Below are 19828 nucleotides of genomic sequence, written 5' to 3' on the forward strand. Positions count from 1 at the left end.
AATCATAGCAAACAGTCATAAAGCACAAAGACAATAAGGCGTCACATGTGAGCCAGAAAAGCCATAGGCAACAGAAGGTGACTCACAAATACTTCGACTATGGGATTTTCCAGGGCAGAACAGCCAGTAAGCGAGGTATGCTTAAGTAAATCCAAAGGGATTTAACATATGAATAAAGAGTGTGTGACCATAAAAAAAAAAAAAAAAAGTGATCAAGCAAACTTAAAAAAGACCACCTAGAATTTCTTGAAATGAAAAATATAATAAATGGAGATAAAACTCAATGGATTAAAAAATAAATAAAATTAAAAAAATAAAGGTTCATTGATCAGTGGATTGATTTAATTGCCGTTAGATATAGCTAAAGAAAGAACTAGTGAAATGGAAGGTAGATCTGAAGAAATTATTTCAACTTCAGCAGAAACAAAACATGGGAAACGTGAAGGGTACGTGGTTAATGGGAGAGAAAGTAGCAAATGTGTACAGTTAATCCTAAAGAGTAGACTAAGACAAGAGCCACAATGTCCATCCACCAAGAAAGACTAACGTAGAATGCGCAAGAGCACAGATGGCAGGGTAAGGCTCACTTTAGATCTTGGTGAGTTACATAGCCAGTAAGAACCCAATGCAAAGCACACAGCTTTGCAACTTGTTAAAGGGAAGGGGCTGCAGGGAAGGCATGAGAACAGTGTCATTATTCAAAGACGGTAAACAGGAGAGGGGGTGGGGGGAGACACAGGGAAAGGGAGAGAAATATCAAGTTTAAAATAAACATGCAGTGTGGCATCAACAGTGCTGAAAGCTGATCTGGGAAGATGGCTGAGATAATTGACAAGCCTCTGGTGATCCTGATGAAGGGCGTGAGAACAGAAGAGGAAAACACAGCAGCTCCAGAGATACGGGGGCATGTTACGAATAACTGTATGCTGTTATAGTCGGACACTTGGGTGAAGTGGACAAAATTCTAGGACAGTATAATTTAAAAGCAAACCAAGAAGAAATAACTAACCTCAGTAGTTCTATAAACAAATTAAATTGGATTCGTGTTGATAGAAAAAAACCTTTCAAAGAATACCTAAATAGTTTTACTGGCAAGCTTTGCCAACATTTAAGAAAGAAATAATAACTTCAGAGTACATGAAAAAGATTTTTAGAAAAGCCTATATCATATGTTAAAGGTAAACTTTTGAAAGCATTCTCTTAAGATCCGGAACAAGGCAGAGGTGCCAACCATCCCCATTCTGGTCAACATTCTATAAGTCCTAGGAAAGTTTCGTAGGAAAGACAAGACAAGAACTAAAAGGCAGCTTAGACAGAATTTTCATATAAAGGTTGGTGTCCCGGGGCTGGGATGGGCACCATCCTCTTTCTATCCTGCTGTGCGTCTCCTGCTCATTTGGTCGCTAACTCACAGTCTAAGACGGCTGCCAAGTGCTGGCCATCACGTCTGTATTCCAGCCAACGGGAGCAAGGCGTGTGAAAGGGAAGTATGCCTGCTCGGTTTGAACATGACCCCAGAGGCATATTGGCCACTTCTACTTCCACCCCACTGGCCAGAGTATATTGTCAGACTTACCTGTCACCTGGATTCTGGCATCAGAACAAATGGAGAATGAGGCCAGGGGCCCAGGGACAATCACTCGGAACTGGGGGAGAGCCCAGGCAGCGGGCAGACTGGTGGCCCAGGCCAGGGTCAGAGGTTGTCCCTCTGTCCCCGCCCAGGAGCTACGCCATGCGCTCCCTGCACTGCCGACCCCACCTCCAGCCCCTTTGCTGGACTAGGGAAGGAGGCCAGGGCGGCCATGTGATGGAGGCGATGGGTCACAGCTCTGGCCTGGGATGCAAGACGCCATGTGACCTCACTGGTTTCAGTATCGCCGAAAGAGCAGTTACTTGGAGCAGCTGTTTTGCCTCCGGGTCCATGTATAGGCAGGAGGGCTGTTGGCAGGTTTGCGGGGAACATGGTTGTGTTTTGTCATAATTTCGGTAACTGTCTTTTTAGCTCGAGGCCTCAGGGGCACCCTGACTGTGCAGACCAGAGCCTGGGAGGTGCCACTCCAGCCCAGGCTCCGGCTGTAGGTCCCACTGAGGCCAGACAGTGCCCAGTCGGAAGGGTCCACACCAGAGGTCTCAGGGGTCTGTCACACACCCTGGAGCGTGATACATGCCTGCCAGACAGACGGGCCCCACGTCACACTGGAGCGGGGGCTATGCCTGCCACAGCAGAGCCGAGAGGACCGGGAGGCTGTGTGGGGACACGGGGACACGCAGAGGTGGAAGGGGCAGGCGGAGGGGGCGAGACCTGGGAGCGACATGGGCCTCAGTCACCCTTTTGTAGAAGAACCCTGTCCCCACGGCAGGCCCAGCAGGAAGGGCGTCTGTGCAGGGAGCCGTGGGCTGCAGCCTGGCATGTTTCCCGGGTGCTGGTTAAAGACGGGGCTGGTGTGGCAAACTGGGAGGAAGGGCTGTGCCTGCAGGCCCGGCAAGCAGCTGGGCTTGTCTGTCCTGTGCAGGTTGGATCGGAGAGGTGCCCTGTACGGTCCAGACTCATGGATGGTGTGGTGAGCCCACACGGGGAAGCTCAAAGCTCAAAGCAAGAACAGACGGGCAGGGATCATCCGGTCACTGGGAGCGAACCGAGTCCCACAGAGGTGGGAGGACTGAGCCCGCTGCCCAGCTCAGGACCCTGTCTCTGGCTTCTGCCCACCAGCCTCAGAGGCCTGGCCTGGGCAGCGTGGACCCTCTGCAGCCCTGGGGGACTCTGTGTTTGGGGGGGGGGCGGTGCTGACCTTTTCATGTAAGGACTTAATATTGAACACAGAATCCAGGGCACAAGGTAGTGATGGCCTTGCCTGCCTCCCACCCCATCAGGCTGTATCTGGTCCCCTATCCAAGGATGCAGCTCTCCTCCCCAAGAACAGGCGTGATGGGCAGCCCCTCATCTCAAGTACAACCTGGCCGTGGGGCCCCCTAGCCCCCTCTCCTGAATGGGCACGTCTGAGCACGTGATCAGGAGGAGCGTTCACCCACCTCCCTCCGTCCCCATGAATGTAATGAGGCCCCAGACGGGCAGAAACTGCTGTGTGACAGCTCAGAAAATGGAACTAATGACGGCGTTGCCGAACAAGGGTGGCATTCAGCACGTCCCGGGGCAGCAGATTCTTCTCGGCTGGGTGGTCAGCAGTCCCGAATGCCCAATTCTGCAAGTCCCGCCCCCCTCCCCCAGCCCTGCACTTAATCAGCAGCTCCTCTGCTCGGGCCCTGCAGGGCCTGCGTCTGGTCACCTCGCCTGACTTGGTTTTGGGGAGCTCAGCCCATTATTTGAAGTTGCCTGTTCCCACGAGGCTCCAGCCCCAGCCTGGCCTCACCCCATGGCGCCTCCCGTGGTGGCAAATGTTCTGCTTGAGTCTCATCTTCCTCGTAAACAGGCCCAGCAAGTAGGCAGTGGCTTCCCCAGGCCTGGCAGCTGTTGCCCCATTTGAAACAGTTTAAATGAGTGAAGGGCAAACTCAAAGGTGAAGGCGTAACCAGGTACTGCTGATGCCCCTCCCGGCCCAGTCACCAGACATGGTGGTCTTGTGAGTGAGCCCGGCGGGTAGGCACCATGCCACTTCATGTCCCGAAACCAGCAGAGCTACTTTGGAATTATAAAGGTGTCCCCCAAAGGGATGGCAGGTGTCTCCACCTCTCCCTGAAAGTTCCTGTCCCACTGCCCTGAACAGGTAAGCATTTCTCGAGCTCTGATATGTGAATTCTGAAACGCGCATGCTCTGGTGAGCCTCTGAGTGGCTGGATCTTGATAAAATGTAGGTTCTGGCTCTGGTCGGGGGTGGGGGCTGCATTGCTGAGCAGCTCACAGGCCCTCGGCCACACCTCAACAGAGTCCGTGTCCAGGGACTTAGGGGCACACGCAGCTTCCTGTTCGACAGGCATGGGGGCGTCGGGGGGAGAGGCAGCAGGGAGGACCCGGCAGAGGCGGCGGGCAGGGCGTGGGAAACTGGTGTGCTCGTTCTGTGCTTGGAGGGGGTGATGCTGGCCGAGGAGAATACGGGACATCGTGAAAACACAAAGACAAGTCACACCAGCCTTTTCTTTTATGTTATGTTATTTTCTTATGTGATCTCCACATTGGCCCACAGCTTGTGTGTGGTTATATAAACACAGTCCAGATTGACTTAAAATTCTGTCCAGGATTTGGGGATCTCACCTAAATGGATGCACCTGCAGGGACTAGGGTGGGGCCAAGTGTCCACTGGGGTCAGTGACTCAGGGAGGCAGGGTTCGGGGAAGGGGACCCAGGGAGAGGTGTGGACAGGAAAACAGCAGTTTCTCCAAACCCTTAAGACATGGGGCACCTGAGAGATGGGGCGCCCGAGTGTCCTCTAAATGCTGCAAGTTGCTTGTATGAATGCCGGGGGCAAGAGCTCACGAAATCTGGGGTTCCAAGTACCCGAGACTCGGAGGCTGTGAGACTTGAAAACAGGCTCTGCCCACCTCCTACTTATCAGCTGCTTTGGAGGTCAGGGATCAGAGGTCAGAGGTCAGGGTCTCCATGGAACCAGTCCCTGGACACCAGAGCTCCATTGTGTTGCTGGAACCTGGAGGAAGGAGGGAGAGGAAGGAAAGACAGGCTGGGGCAGGATGGGAAGAGGAAAAGGGGGGGTGGGGGGGCCAAGGCCAGCTCCCTCCAGGCCCGTCTGGGGTCTTGACTCTGCCTGCCCTGAAGTAGCCGGCTGCGCTCCTGTTAGATGGGCTCCTGACAGTGGGACCAGGACACATTAAGACTCCATTGGTTTTCGATGGAAGAACTTAATGTCTGGAGGAAGGAACCGGGGAGGGAGGGATAGAGACAGACACCTGGGCTCTCCCCAGAGGGGGTCCCACAGTCACCTGCAGGGTCCCAAGGGAGCCAGCCGGGCACAGTGAGGCACCTCCCTGCTGGCCCCTCGGGGTCCTCTTCGCTCCACCAGGGTGCAGGGTGCGCAGTTACCCTCCCCAGCCTGGGGTGGAGCGGGCAGAGGAGCAGAAATCCTTCCTTTGTTAATGGTTCTCCATCTGAACTGGAAAGTAGGGCAGGCTGGCTAGCGAGGGGCCTGGACCCTCACATGGCTGCCCGGCTGGGAGCGTTTCTTCTCTGACTCACACATGTATTTATAGCCCGAGAGAGGCTCCAGGGCGGGCGGGTGCTCCTGGAGGGAGCACACCTCTGCACACACCTCGCCGTCCATCCTCCACCTGGCGGGGCTGGTGGCCCCTGATGCAGGACAGTGACTGCTGCTCCCCATTCGTTTACCATTGCTGTCATCCACACCCTGGCTCCTCCCAGGCTGCCTTGCACCCTCGTCCAGCATGACCTCTCTGGGGAGGGGCTGCTGTGACAGAGACCCCGCCATGAAATGCTTCCTGTGTCCATCGCCCGCGCCCCCCCCCCCCGCCCCCCGGCTCTGGAACTCAGGAGAGAGTAAAACTGGTTTCAAAGAAAGGACTGAGGTGCCCAGTTCTTGGGGAATTCGCATTCAGGTTCGGAGAGTGAGGTCCTGCCTCTGGGCAGTTCGGTGGGGTCAGTGGTCAGCAGGGACAAGAGAGGACCCTAGTCTCTTACACAGCCAACCCTGCGGTCATCGGATGGGAGCGTGTCCACAGGAGCCTGAACTCGGGGTGCAGGGGCCTGAGGGCTCTGAGAGGGAGAAACACAGAGAACATTTCAGGTTTGGTCTCGCCGGGACCCCAGACGCCTGTCCCCCCGTGTTTGGGTCCAGGATCCACGGATGTGACCACACCCACCCAGAGGCTGGGGTGGCTCTGGGCATTGACCTCCCTCGGGGGAGAACCCCCACACTGCTCGTTCTCTCATGGGGCACGGCACACCCCTGGCCTGTCTGTAGCACTGTTCTGTGCTCTCAGGGTCCCTATGCCCGCTCCTCTGTGAGCCCACATGGGCTCCCACTGCCCCCCAGTGTGCCTGGCCCCCGCATCACACTCCCAGGGGTGGACCCCACCAGTGACACTCTGTCCCTGTCTCCCTTTCGCTCCAGCTTGCTCTGGCCCGTGGACCCTGTACCCGGAGGCACCCCATCCCCCCACACCGTGGAGCTACCAGCGCAGGCTGCGGCCTAGGGCCCTGTGAGGACCCAAATGACGGATAAGCAGACAGCAGTTTGCATGTGTCGCTCAGGAGGTGAGAGCTCATGTACTCAGCCCCAAATAAATGAGCCTACTATTTAAGGATCTAAATGTTTCAACTGAAACCGTGAACCGTTAGAACAAGTTAGAGGGATGGTTTGAGATCCTGAAGCGGGGCAGGACTTCAGTGTGGCCCTAAGGCTAAACGTCATGGAGCGAGTGGGACCTACTTGATTGTCTAAGAATCTGAAATTTCTCTGGAGCAGAACATGTAGTGACATAGCTGGAAGGTGAAGTCAGGCTGGGGGAGGGTTCTCCCCAGTCCTTCTAAGGAGCTGACGGTGGCTTAGTGCCTCCTCTCCTGGGGCACTGACTCCATTGGTCTTGCTGGGGAAGCCACGGGGCCGCCCTCCACCCCCACAGAAGTTCATCCCAGGGTTTGTCCTCATCAGGCACATCTGCAAACACACCTTCTCCCCAGACCTGAGGCTGCTGCTGTGCGGAGGCCCAGAAGCAAGCTGGGTTTGACCCTTTGCGGACTGATCCCTCATCACCAGCAATGTGCTTCCGGGTGTTTCTTTATTCCAAATCCTTTAAAATAAGTCTGTCTTTCTGTCTGTCTGTCTGTCTCTCTTTCTGTCTGTTTCTCTCTGTCTCCTTCTCTCTCATTTTTTATTTTACTTATTATTGTATCCTCACCTAAAGATATGTTTATTGATTTTAGAGCGAGAAGAAGCAGGAGGGGGAGAGAGATCAATGCAAGAGAGAAATATTTATCGGTTGCTTCCTGGATGCGTCTCAGTCAGGGATTGGACCCCAAACCCAGGTATGTGCCCTGACTGGGAATTGAACCACAACCCTTTGGTGTATAGGACGATGCTCCAATCAACTGAGCCACCCGCCAGGGTTATATTTTATAATCAGTTCTGTTCGCAGGGGCCTTTCCAACCTGAGACCTACGTCTGTGTCTAACTTAGAGGGAAGTCCTCCGTCTCCGATTTCCCCTCCTATATCTGCCCTGTTTGTGGAGTCGCGGTGTATGCCCGGCGTCCCGGCTTCGTCGCCAGGTCTCTTGGTCCTCTTGCCACATCCATCTTTTTACGGAGTCCTGAGAGGATCTCTGGACATCTCCAAATATCTGGGTTTGTTTTCCTGGGGTGGCCAAGCCACCCTGAGCTGTTCCCGTTGCATTTCAGAGGTGACAAGCCCATCTCTTCTCTCCAAGACCCTGTCCTCCCCTCAGAGCGAGTCCTGCTCAACCGTCGGCAGTCACGTTCTAGACACGAGCTCCCTGTGAGACGTGCTGGGTGCACAGGTGGGGTTTCTGAGCCCTGCTCCCGTGTCCTGGAGGGGCCTAGTCAGAGGTCATGGTCCAGCCTCCTTGGATGGGCCCCTTTTCTCCCATGTGGGGGTTCCTGCCCCCTCCCTACCTGAGGGGTGGCTTAAGCAGAGTCTGTGCCCAGTGCTGGAGTGGGGTATCAGATCCTTCAGGCCCCATTGGCTGGCCCTGTCTCATGGGGGACTCAACCCCCAGTCAGTGTTGGGGGGGCAGCAATGGTCACGGTCGGCACTGGCCCCTCTGTGGGGTGATGTCCCCCCAGAACCTTCCAAGCCAGGGAAGGGGCTGGACTGTCTGGGAAGCCCCTTGCTGCCTTCTTCCTTTGTTCCCACCCCATCTGGGGTGAACCTGGGGGTCTCCACTGAACCCATCTGCATTCCTGAGTGTAAGGAATTATGGGGTCAGCACGCTCCCTCCATCACACTGGGCTGTGCGTATGTTCTAGAAACTCTGAGTAATGTCTTCCATGGGAGCCACTTCCCCTACAGAGGTTCCTGTCCCTTTGGGTGATTCCAGCGAGAGCTGGGGAGGTGGGAGGAATAAAGCCAGAGGCGTCCACATCCTGAGTCGGAAGCCTGTCCCGTCTTCATGCTTCACTGTGGGGTGCGCAGCCTCCTGTGAGTGAGGACACCCGTATTCTAGGACTTGGGGCACCCTCGAGGTTCCATGGCGAAGCCAACGCCAGGCCTGCGGTGGGCAAGGGGAGACTTGGGTCAAGCCAGGCCCAACTGACGCCTGCGTGGAGAGGTCCAAGGACTGGTCATGGCTGCAGACGTGTGTGAGGGGACAGGCAGAGTTCATAAGAGCCCAGTGGCGGCAAAGGGCCGGTCCCGCGTGTCTGTTGTGGAGCACGGTGATTTATTTTCCTGTCTGAGTCTCGCTTTGCAGCGGGATTTGCGGCCACGAAAGTTCTTGGCCAGGACGTTTGGGTCTTAGGAAATGTCGGCTGCACTTTTATTTTTAGCTTTAGGAATGCGATGCTTGATAGGATTTGGATTTTTTAAGATGGGCCAACTTTAAGATGAGAACTATATCCCTTGACCCCAGGCTGCTCCTGTTTATAGGGGGTCACAGCTCCACGCTGGAGAACAGGAGCTGCCCATGCTCTGCCTCCCGTGTGTCCGGAGCCCTGACCACCGGCCAGAAGGCACCAGGGTCTGCGGGACCAGACAGCAAACCACTCTCCAGGCTGGGGCAGGGGCTGGACTCTCAGGCCGGGGCACAGATTCCCCCACTGGAAGGGCCACTCTGTGAGTGGTGACCACCGTCGACCCCAGGGTGATGGATTGCAGACCAGGAAACCGCCCCACTCGTGCCAGCAGCTGAGCATGCAGCAGGCAGGCTTCTCTGAGCCTTTGGGTTTTCCTGGGGATCATAGAGTGTGGAGCAGGCATCCTCAAACTACGGCCCGCGGGCCACATGCGGGTGTTTTTGCCGTTTTGTTTTTTTACTTCAAAATAAGATATGTGCAGTGTGCATAGGAATTTGTTCATAGTTTTTTTTAAAACTATAGTCCGGCCCTCCAACGGTCTGAGGGACAGTGAACTGGCCCCCTGTTTAAAAAGTTTGAGGACCCCTGGTGTGGAGGGTGTGAGTCAGGGGAGCACTTCCCTCAGGGCAGGATTACAGCCCAGGCAGAGCTGAGTGTGGTGTCTTTGGCCTCAGTCAGGGCCTCCATACTTATGCACAGCATTCTGCTGTCATTAGCAACCACTGCACTGGGATCACGCCCAGACCCCCAACACATAGCTGTGTTTCCCTCCGAGTGGCCCAGGCCATCTTCAATCACCACAAGTTCATGGTTAGCATTTCAGTGTCTGCCATTTCTGAGCAGAGCACATGGGAGAGACTCAGCCCTAGAACTGGAGTCTTGGTCCAAGTCACACGCGTGCCCCAATATTAACCCCTTCTGATACGGGAACAACGCTGTGAAGAGATGATGGGAAATGCAGTGTGCCTCCCGCTCCACCCCCCACTCCTGCCTGGAGAGTCATACAATCAGACCTGCATGGAAATACTCTTGTCTCCCAGAGTAAAGGTGGTTGGAAATAGAAGGTACTTTCCATGACTTGAACCCATATCAGGGTCCCCAGAGGGTGTGAGACCCTCACCTGTGTGGCACATGGTGCACCCTTGGGTCCTCAGTCTGAACTGTTGCCCATCCCTCCCCTGCAGGCCCCCAGCCCTTCCCTGCTCTCTGCCAGGCTGATTGTATACATTTCCTGTTCTAAGCCCAAAACAGTCATTTCTCTAAGAAGGCCTGGCTTCCCAGAGTGAGAAGTGGTCTTTAGAGACCATGATTTGGGTGCTCTGTGTGCCTATTGCTGCTAAATTGCCATTGTTTTGAGCTGTATCAGTGGACAGATTTAGGAAAAGCGCATCTTTTTAAGAGAAAAAAAGCATCATTGCTTGCTATTTATTCAAGTTTACTATAAAGAAGTGTTACTTCATTTCATTGACTTTATATGGTATCTCAGGGTGTCTTTCTTGTCTTTTGTGGGGCAGTTTATCTACAATAGTTTCAAAATGACAGCCCTGATAATGCAACTAACAATATGAGTACATGATTCTTTGAGTCCTTAGAATATTTCCCACTAGGAATGTGTAGTCAAAATACTTCATTTTAAAGTCTCTTGAAATAATATATTTTTGTAACTTAATATTTACACAAAATAGATTAATTTTTTAAATATTTAATTTCTTTAAGAAACCATTAGAAATAATCACATGATCCCAAAGTCATAACTATAGTTGAAATGCATGAATCCACTTACATATGGATTTAAATTTGAAACAATATTTTCAAAATAAAAATTTAGTGAGAAGGATAGAAGAGAAAGAAAAATTCTAAAATGCAGAATAAACAAAGATGTGGACAAATGAGGGGAAAATTAGTAAGTATGGAGGCTTAATTCAGATAATCAGAAAACTACCTGACAGAAGTTCCAGAATGAGAAGACAGAAAATCTGGGGGAGGAAATACTAAAACAATTAATAGAAGAAAATGTCCCAGAGTTTAAGAAAGACTCTCAGATTGAGAGTCCATAGTGTCCTAAGTGGGGTGAGGACAGAGCACCCACACCAGACACACCTGGGGGAATTTTGGAATGTGGAGCACAAAGAGAAGGTTCTAGAGCTTGGCAAGAGAAAGTATAAGCTATCTACAAAGGAAGGAATCATGCTGGCATCAGCATCGCACATGTTAGATTTCTGTGGAAGGGCCTCTGGGCTTCTGATAACCAGGGATTTAGAACCCATAATTCTATACCCAGCCCAACAGGCCACCAAGACCAACAACAAAGTAGAGACTTGTGTAGACTTGCAAGAGCTCAGACACAGACTCCCATCCTACTTGAAACAGAATCTGAAAGGGAAAGGAAGGAAGACATGGTACCTGAGCAAAAGTGGCCTCACCCCAAGCAGAGAGGAATCTGGGTCAAGGAATGTGGCGCAGGTCCATATGGCAGCATCCACATGAGGCAGGAGTCAGGGCCTCCCAGAGATGTCTCTTAATGCAGGCAGAGTCCTTCAACAACAGAATAATTAAGAAGCAAAATGAGCTGGGTGAGGACATATTTCTGTCATCAAGAAAAAAGAAATGCAATTAGGAATTCCGAGATAAACACAAGCTATTTAAGTGAGTTGACATCCAAATATGAAGCCAACTCAATGTGGCAAGAGTCTGCAGAACTGTGAGGTGACAGAGCCCGCCTGTGCTCCAGGCTCGGGTCTGCCTCGAATGACACGTGGCCATGTCGTGACTCAAATCAAAGCATGAGAAGACGTGTTTCTCATGGTCATGGTCTGAAGTAAGAGTGAAACCAGCCCTTTCTGTGATGATGGAAATTAGGACACAGGGACACAAGCCTAATTTTCAGAGACAAACATGAAATGAATCATTTGGGCCTGATGGTACTTAAAAAAAACAACACACCTGTAAATCTCCTTTCTGTGCTGATTAGAGAAGATATAGGTGAAGTAACCTTTCTGGCCCAGGGTGAACCAGAGAGGTTCTGACAGGTGGTCGGGTTCAGTGAGGACCTGAATAAATGTGAGACTTGCACCCTGACTGGGTGGCTCAGCTGGTTGGAGCATCATTCTGTACACCAAAGGTTGCAGGTTTGATTTCTGGTCAGGGCACATACCTAGGTTGTGGGTTTGATCCCTAGTCGGGGACCGTACGGGAGGCAACCAATCATTCTCTCTCTCTCTCTCTCTCTCTCTCTCTTCTCTCTCTCTCTCTCTCTGGTGTATGGGTGGGTGAGACGTGCCTGAAAGCTCCCTCTGAACTGATTTACATGATGGGGTAAGATTTTATTTGGGAAAAAGGGTGAAAAACTCCCTAGTGCCTGGCACACAGTGGGTGCTCAAGTGGCTGAGAGAACTGAGCACAGTAGCCAGAGATGACAAAGCTACCAACAGTGTATGCCCGTGGCTTCTGTCTTGCTCCCAGCACAGAGGCCTCTCTATTTGTGGCTGGGAAGGTGGTAATTAAGGTGGAAACAGCCCTCACACAGTCACTCTTATTTTAAGGCTCCACGAATGTTTATATCCAGCCTGAAGATTTCTGTCTAAATTAACATTTTACAGTTGAACTGAATCAATTTCCTTCATTTTAAAATTTATGTAAGGTGATGAATTTCTTGCTTGTACTTGAAAGTCATCTTAAGGGTTTTGTTATTTTGCCTACAGATAAATCCAAAACAGCCGAGACTTCAATGTTGAAAATTTTCATTTGTCTGGTCTTCTCTGAGAGTCCTCCTGGGGGATTCTGGGAAGAAAAAAAAAAAACAAAATTATAAGTAATTGAAAAATCGCTTGGCTAGGGTGAGTTTGGGATCTCACTCGTGTCAGAGCTGTTTGTGCTGGTGAAGTTTTGTGGTAACTGTCTCGTCCCCTTCCGGAGGCTGACACAACGGATCCGGGACGGGTCTCCTGGGGTGATGGAGGAAAGGGACACAACAGCCCCCGCTTCATGCCCTTTTCATTCCCTTTCCCAGAAATCCACTTTAGGAGAAAGGAACCAGGAGAATTAAACCCGGCTCTGGGCCCTGCCAAGATGCTGGCCCGGCCCGGGCTGCTGCTGGCTCCTGGCCCAGCCGGCCCTGAGGGACTGTCCGGGAATGTCTTGCCACCTAGAAATCACAGTGGAGAAGCCGGGAGAGCTGACAGGGCCTGGCCGACTGGGGCCTGAGGCCAAGGGGTCAGTCACACTGCTCCTGCTTTCATCCACGGTGTTGGTATTCTGCTCTTCACGGATTCTTTCTATTCAATTTGATCCTGGAAAACATTGCATTAACATATTATTTATCCTGATTCCTGGGTTTTTGGTGCCCCTTGACATTTTGGGCCTTTTCATCAGCCTAGTCCAGGCCCTAGTCGCAGGGGTCCTCAAACTTTTTAAACAGGGGGCCAGTTCACTGTCCCTCAGACTGTTGGAGGGCCGGACTATAGTTTTAAAAAAAACTATGAACAAATTCCTATGCACACTGCACGTATCTTATTTTGAAGTAAAAAAAACAAAACGGCAAAAACACCCGCCATGTGGCCCGCGGGCCGTAGTTTGAGGACGCCTGCCCTAGTGGGTCAGAAGGCTGCACAGTGAACTTGTGTGTGTGCATGGGTGTGCGTGTGCACACATGTGAACGTGTGTGCGTGCACACATGTGAACGTGTGTGCGTGCACACATGTGAACGTGTGCGCGTGCATGTGTGTGTGTGTGTGGTGACTACAGCCTGGGTGGGGGGAACAAAGCTATAAAGAAATAAAACTGGCGAAAGCAGTCTGAGTCCAGCCTTTGTTTCCACATCACTCTGTGCACCCAGGCAGTGCCATTGGGAGTCAAATGCACAGACATGGACACAGGCCAGGTGTGGAGGCAAACAGGTGGGGCTGGAACTAGAATTAGAAGGACTTCCTCAACCTGACCAAGTGTATCTACCAAGTGCCTACAGCAAACATTACACTCGATGAGGAAACTCCTTCCCTTTCAGCTTGGGAAAAAAAGAAACCACGGATGCCCAGCGTCGCCACTTCGGTGTAACATGGCTACAGGTCCTGGCCCGCACTTGGAGAAACAGGAAAGGAAATGAGGTAAGTAGGGGTCAGAAAGGGGGAATAAAACTCACTATCTATAGTGAAGGGACCATCTCTGGTGGGAAGCTAACAGAATAGACACACAACTATTAGGACTCATAATAGACTGCAGCAGAGTTACCAGATACAACTTGCAAACTCAGTGAAATTTCTCTCCACTAATAAACTAGGAAGTACACTAGACAGTAAGTAACAAACTAGAAAATACACTTTAAAATATCCCGTTCAAATAGCAGCAAAAATGATGACATCTCTAGGATTTATCCTGACAAAGAATACACAAGACTTCTAAGAAGACAAGCATTTGAATTTATTCATAAAATATGTGATGACAGGGAGTCACCTCATGTCTTGAGCGGAACATTTAATGCTGCAATGCTGTCCATTCTCTGGGAGATGACCTGTGAAGGTACTGCAACCCCATCGGATTCCAGTGGAATTTCTTTTGGAGAGACCATTCTATACCTTATAGGAAAGAAGACAGATCGACACATACGTGAGTCAAGTTTGAAAGAGAAGGGCCAAGAGTGAGGACTTGCCTGAGCAGACGTCAAGGTACCCACAGGGGTCAGGTCAGAAGGACACGGGGGAACAGCAGACAAACCCACACTGAGGGGCGCTCTATAAGATGCCCACCCAGTGCTCCTCCAGCTGTCAAGGTCATTAACAAGGACAGTCTGAGAAAGTGTCGCAGCCAAGAGGAGCCTCAAGAATGGCCAACGTGTTTCCTCATGATGACAAAATACAGGGTGGTTCCCTGAATGGGATTCTGGGACCAAAAAAAGGACATTAAGTAAAAACTGAAGCAATCTAAGGAATGCATAAACTTGATAACGTAACAATATTAGTTCATTAGTTGTGACAAACATGCTGTAGTAAAACCTTAACTAACAATGGGGCAACGGGGCACAGGGCATATGGACACCCTGTACTATTTTTGTAACTTTTCTATAACTCTAAACGACACTAAAGTTAAAAATGTATTTAAAAAAGACCCAGGAACCCATTTGAAGAGGTTCTTACTGGAACAATTTGAGCTTCAATAATGAACATGGCAGTGGTCTAAACCAATCTAAATAATGCTGCAGATTCATAATTCTATATAATAAAAGGGTAATATGCAAATAAACCAAATGGCTGAACGACTGGTCGCTATGATGTGCACTGACCACCAGGGGACAGATGCTCAACACAGGAGCTGCCCCTGGTGGTGAGTGTGCTCCCACAGTGGGAGCACCGCTCAGCCACAAGCCAGGCTGACAGCTGGCAAGTGCAGTAGTGGTGGCGGGAGCCTCTCCTGCCTCCTCAGCAACGCTAAGGATGTTCAACTGAGGCTTAGGCCCACTCCCCACGAGCTGGCCTAAGCCATCAGTCAGACATCCCCCAAGTGCTCCCGGACTGCTAAAGGGCACAGGCTGGGCTGAGGAACCCCCTCCCTGACCCCTCCCTCCCCCCAGTGCACAAATGTAATGCACCAGGCCTCATTAATACTCTAATCTAATCTAATAATAGACAAATATGCAAATTGACCGCACCTTCGCTACACCTAAGCCACGCCCACCAGCCAAGCCACGCCCACCAACCAATCAGGACGAGTATGCAAATTGCCCCAACAAAGATGGCGGCTAATTTGCATATCAAGACAGTGTCGAAAGAAGCCAAGAGCTGCAAAGGGGAGTAAAGCTTCGAAGAAGCAAGCAAGCCAGGGGGGCGGGGGGAGGAGAAGGGAGGAGCGAAGTCAGGGCTGTAGGCGAAGGGAAACGCGGGCAGGCTGGAGGAGAAGGCGGGGCCGGTGACAAGGGCGGGGCGGAGGCGGGGCCGGGGGTGAAGGGAAACGCGGGCGGGCTGGAGGAGAAGGCGGGGCCGGTGACAAGGGCGGGGCGGAGGCGGGGCCAGGGGTGAAGGGAAACGCGGGTGGGCTGGAGGAGAAGGCAGGGCCGGTGACAAGGGTGGGGCGGAGGCGGGGCCGGGGCCGAAGGGAAACGCGGGCCGGAGGAGAAGGCGGGGCCGGTGACAAGGGCGGGGCAGAGGCGGGGCCGGGGGTGAAGGGAAACGTGGGCGGGCGGAGGAGAAGGCGAGGCGGGCGGCACGGGCGGGGCGGAGGCGGGGCGGGGGGCGAAGGGAAACGCGGGCGGGCGGAGGAGAAGGCGAGGCGGGCGGCAAGGGAGGAACGGAGGCGGGGTAGAGTGGAGCAGGAAATCCCATTGCAGGAATTTTCCTGCAACGGGAAAGCTAGTAGTATTAATAAAAAGAACTAGTCATCATCAGAGGGATAGTGTACCAATCTGTTTCTTGAAAACTGGTCAGTGAAGGAAAAAGTCAAGCCTTTCTTATCTGAGCAGTCCCATGTGCAGCCAGATACTAGAAGGGAGGCATACCTCTTTATGATAGTACTAGAGGCCCGGTGCACGAAATTTGTGCACGGAAGGGGGGTGTTCCTCAGTCCAGCCTGCACCCTCTCCAATCTGGGACCCAGGACTGCTGGCTCCCAACTGCTCACCTGCCTGTCTTCCTGATTGCCCCAAACCGCTTCTGCCTGCCAGCCTGATCACCCCCTAACCACTCCCCTGCCAGCCTGATTGATGCCTAACTGCTCCCCTGCCAGCCTGTTTGTCCCCAACTTCCCTCCTCTGCTGGCCTGGTCACCCCTATCTGCTCTCCCCTGCTGGCGTGATCACCCCCAACTGCCCTCCCTTGCAGGTCTGGTGCCTCCCAACTGCCTTCCCCTGATGGCCATCTTGTGCCAGCCATCTTGTGTCCACATGGGGGCAGGATCTTTGACCACGTGGGGGCAGCCATATTGTGTGTTGGAGTGATGGACAATCTGCATATTACTCTTTTATTAGATAGGATAGAGGCCTGGTGCATGGGTGGGGGCCAACTAGTTTGCCCTGAAGGGTGTCCCGGATCAGGATGGGGGTTCCCTTGGGGCATGGGGCTGCCTGAGCAAGGGGCCTGTGGTGGTTTGCAGGCCAGCCACGCCCCCTGGCGACCCAAGCAGAGGCCCTGGTATCTAGAATTTATTTACCTTCTACAATTGAAACTTTGTATCCTAGAGTGGAGCCAAGCCTCCTGCTTGCTCCGTGGCTGGCAGCCATTTCTGTTGGGGTTAATTCACTTTCTATAATTGAAACTTTGTAGCCTGGAGTGGAGGCCTAGGCCGGCCAGGGCTACAGAAGCTTTGCTTCCTCTGTTGCCGGGGACAACCCTGGCCTGCTCATTCCAGCTCCATGGCTGCCGCCATTTGTTTGAATTTGTTTACCTTCTATAATTGAAACTTTGTAGCTTGAGTGGAGGCTTAGGCCAGGCAAGGGCAGGTGGAAAGCTTGGCTTCCTCTGTTGCCTGGGAAACCTTGTTCTCTGTGGCTGTAGCCATCTTGATTGGGTTTATTTGCATACTCGCTCTGATTGACTGGTGGGCGTGGCTGGTGGGTGTGGCTTGTGGGTGTAGCGAAGGTACGGTCAATTTGCATATTACTCTATTATAAGGTAGGATTACAACTAACAAATGGTAAAGAAATAATAAAATGAGAGTGCCACCATGTCGTAAACCCAATGAATTTAGAGATGTAAGTACGACGCGTCAATGGCTGCTGACATCCCAAAGAAACACAGTCTTCCCTGCTTCCTGGACTCCTGGCAAAGGGGCGGAGCCCAAACCTGTTCCTGTCCCTCACTCACCTACTACACTCAGGAGGTAGAGGAACATGCTGAACAGCACCTAGATGGGGACGGAGGGAGGCCCTGTAGGTTCAAGGAGACCCGGACGACACACAAGGTTATAAAGCAGTGCAGGTAAGACCTAACTGCAGGGTCTGGGTGATGAAACTGGACGGAGTGCAAGAAGTGAGCACTGTGAAGGTCAGGGTCGTGGCTACTGAGGGAGGAGGGCGGTGGAGCTGCGGGGGCTCTCAGAGGGGCGGCCGGGGTCAATGTTCTACGTCATGGGTGCTCACTTTACAATTCATTCCGCTGTGCTTGTTTTGTGTGGTTTTTTTAGTGCGTGTTTGTGTTACAATAAAAGGATTGTAAAAATCTGAAAGAGTAAGAAAAAAAAAAAAAAGCAAAGGTACAACAAATCAGTTTTCAAGTTGATCCTTTTCACCAGAATACTTCATTCATGTACCCAGAGGCCCTGCCTGAGCAAATGTATAGGTCAGTGGTCGGCAAACTGCGGCTTGCGAGCCACATGAGGCTCTTTGGCCCCTTGAGTGTGGCTCTTCCACAAAATACCACGTGTGGGTGCGCACATACAGTGCGATGGAAACTTCGTGGCCCATGCGCAGAAGTCGGTTTTCAGCTCTCAAAAGAAATTTCAACCGTTGTACTGTGGATATTTGGCTCCGTTGACTAATGAGTTTGCCGACCACTGGTCTAGGTGGCCCTTGGTAAGTAAGGGAGGCACGGTCAAGGTGAGGTGGACCTGAGGCCTTGTTACCTCCTGACACATTTCTGCGTTCCCAGGGATTGTCCCAGCCTTAAAGGAAACCGTTAGCTGGCCAGTGGCCTTTGCACATTTATCGCTTGATAGTCTCTGGGAGGCCTTTGTGGGTAGGACGGCACGGCTGTGTCATATGGGTGAGCTGACTTAGCAGGAATTGTAAAATCACCTGCCTTCACTGCTTCTCTCTCGGCCTGGTTTCGACGTCAGGGACCCTGCATGCCAGGACCACTGAATCCATCCTGTGGGAAGCTAGCAAGGCTGCCTTCGAGGCCCATTTCCTCCCCTGCGACCCTCCGTCAACTGCAAACTCCTTCTCTGCGTCCCTGAGCATCACGGCAGAGCTGCGATTTTCTGAAGTAGACACCACCTCCCTGATTAGAGAGGAGGTGAGACCCAGGCTGGGGAGGACAGAGCAAAGGTGATATAGGCTCTGCCCAGTGCTGGGGAGGCTGGGAGGAGCCGGCAGGGACCAGAATGTTGACCTGTGACCTACGGAGCCTGGGCTCTGAGGTGAGCAGAGGTTAAGTGAGCATAGCGATGCTGAAGGTGCAGATGTTCAGCTTTGGGTTTCTTCTTCTTCTTCTTTTTTTTAAGTGAATTTAACACCAAAAGAAAGTGGAAAATAACAAGACAGATTTTATCTATCCCAACAGGGCACATGAGGCCACAACGCTGGGTGACTACCCAACGCCCTTTCCCGTCCCAGCCGGGGCCTCCCTGGGAATGCTGAACCCTGAGTGGATGTGACAGAGCCCGAGGGAACCTGCCCCCGCCTGACACAGAAAGGTCTCCACTGTCGTTGGTATAAGGAGGGTTTAGTTGTCACTGTAAATATAAATCAGTCAACTATTTTCAACACTAAAAATAAAATGTCAGCCCGGCTGGTGTGACTCAGTGGTTGAGTGTCGACCTATAAACCAGGAGGTCACGGTTCAATTCCCGGTCAGGGCACATGCTCCGGTTGTGGGCTTGACTCTCAGTGGGGGACGCGCAGGAGGCAGCCAATCAATGATTCTCTCTCATCATTGATGCTTCTCTCTCTCTCTCCTTCTCCCTTCCTGTCTGAAATCAATAAAAAATATATTTAAAAAATAAAATGTCAGCTTCTTATTTGCATCTGAAGAAATGTGAATGTGGACTAATAAAGATTTGATCAGGGAACATGATTCTTCTCTGAGAAATTTCAGACGATGGCTGATTTCCCCCTACCTCAATATTTTAAGATATTTTCGTTGTGATCTTGTGAACAAAAGAAGAAATTTAGCAGGCTCTGCTTTCAGTCCAGGCAGCTCCTAATCTGTCCATCCCCGTCCCACACGACGACTATAAACTCAGATGCTAGATGAAGGCAGCTTCATGGGGCACTGGGCAGTGACCCAAATGGGGCAGATTGGGACGGGGTGGGGGGACACTGAGAGAGGGGATTGCACTGGGTGAATTTCCTGTGTTTTACAATCCCCAGCCACAGGGCAGGCTCTAGTTCACAGGGCCGCAGATACATAATGTCGTTGATCACTTTTTAATGTGCTTATCCATTCAGAAGAACAGATACAGAAAAAGATTTAGATAATGAAGTGTGTCTTCAAGGGCCTGTAGATAATATTAAAAAGCATAGTAGTGTACATTTAATTATAGTCTGAGAAGGAAGGGAGAGAAGTAACAGCTTATAATGTCTCAATGTTGGTGGACAACATAAATTTGTAGATTTAAGAGGCTCAGCAAACACTAAGCAGAATAAATATAAAGAAAACTACACCTAAGTACATCATAGTCAAATCACTGGAAACCAAGGATCAGTAGAAAATCACAATAGCAGCCATAGGAAC

At 51.7% G+C, this 19828-nt stretch overlaps 1 long non-coding RNA gene across 1 annotated transcript; it reads left to right on the forward strand.

The window, feature by feature from the left end:
* Positions 1-13459: 13459 nt before the first annotated feature.
* On the forward strand, positions 13460-18923 carry LOC129148543 (uncharacterized). Its single transcript, XR_008555503.1, has 3 exons — positions 13460-13555; positions 18210-18388; positions 18656-18923. It is a non-coding gene; the product is annotated as an uncharacterized LOC129148543 (long non-coding RNA).
* The last annotated feature ends 905 nt before the right edge of the window (positions 18924-19828 follow it).

This window comes from Eptesicus fuscus, chromosome 3 (assembly GCF_027574615.1).
Source record: "Eptesicus fuscus isolate TK198812 chromosome 3, DD_ASM_mEF_20220401, whole genome shotgun sequence".
In the NCBI taxonomy this organism is placed as follows: Eukaryota; Metazoa; Chordata; class Mammalia; order Chiroptera; family Vespertilionidae; genus Eptesicus; species Eptesicus fuscus.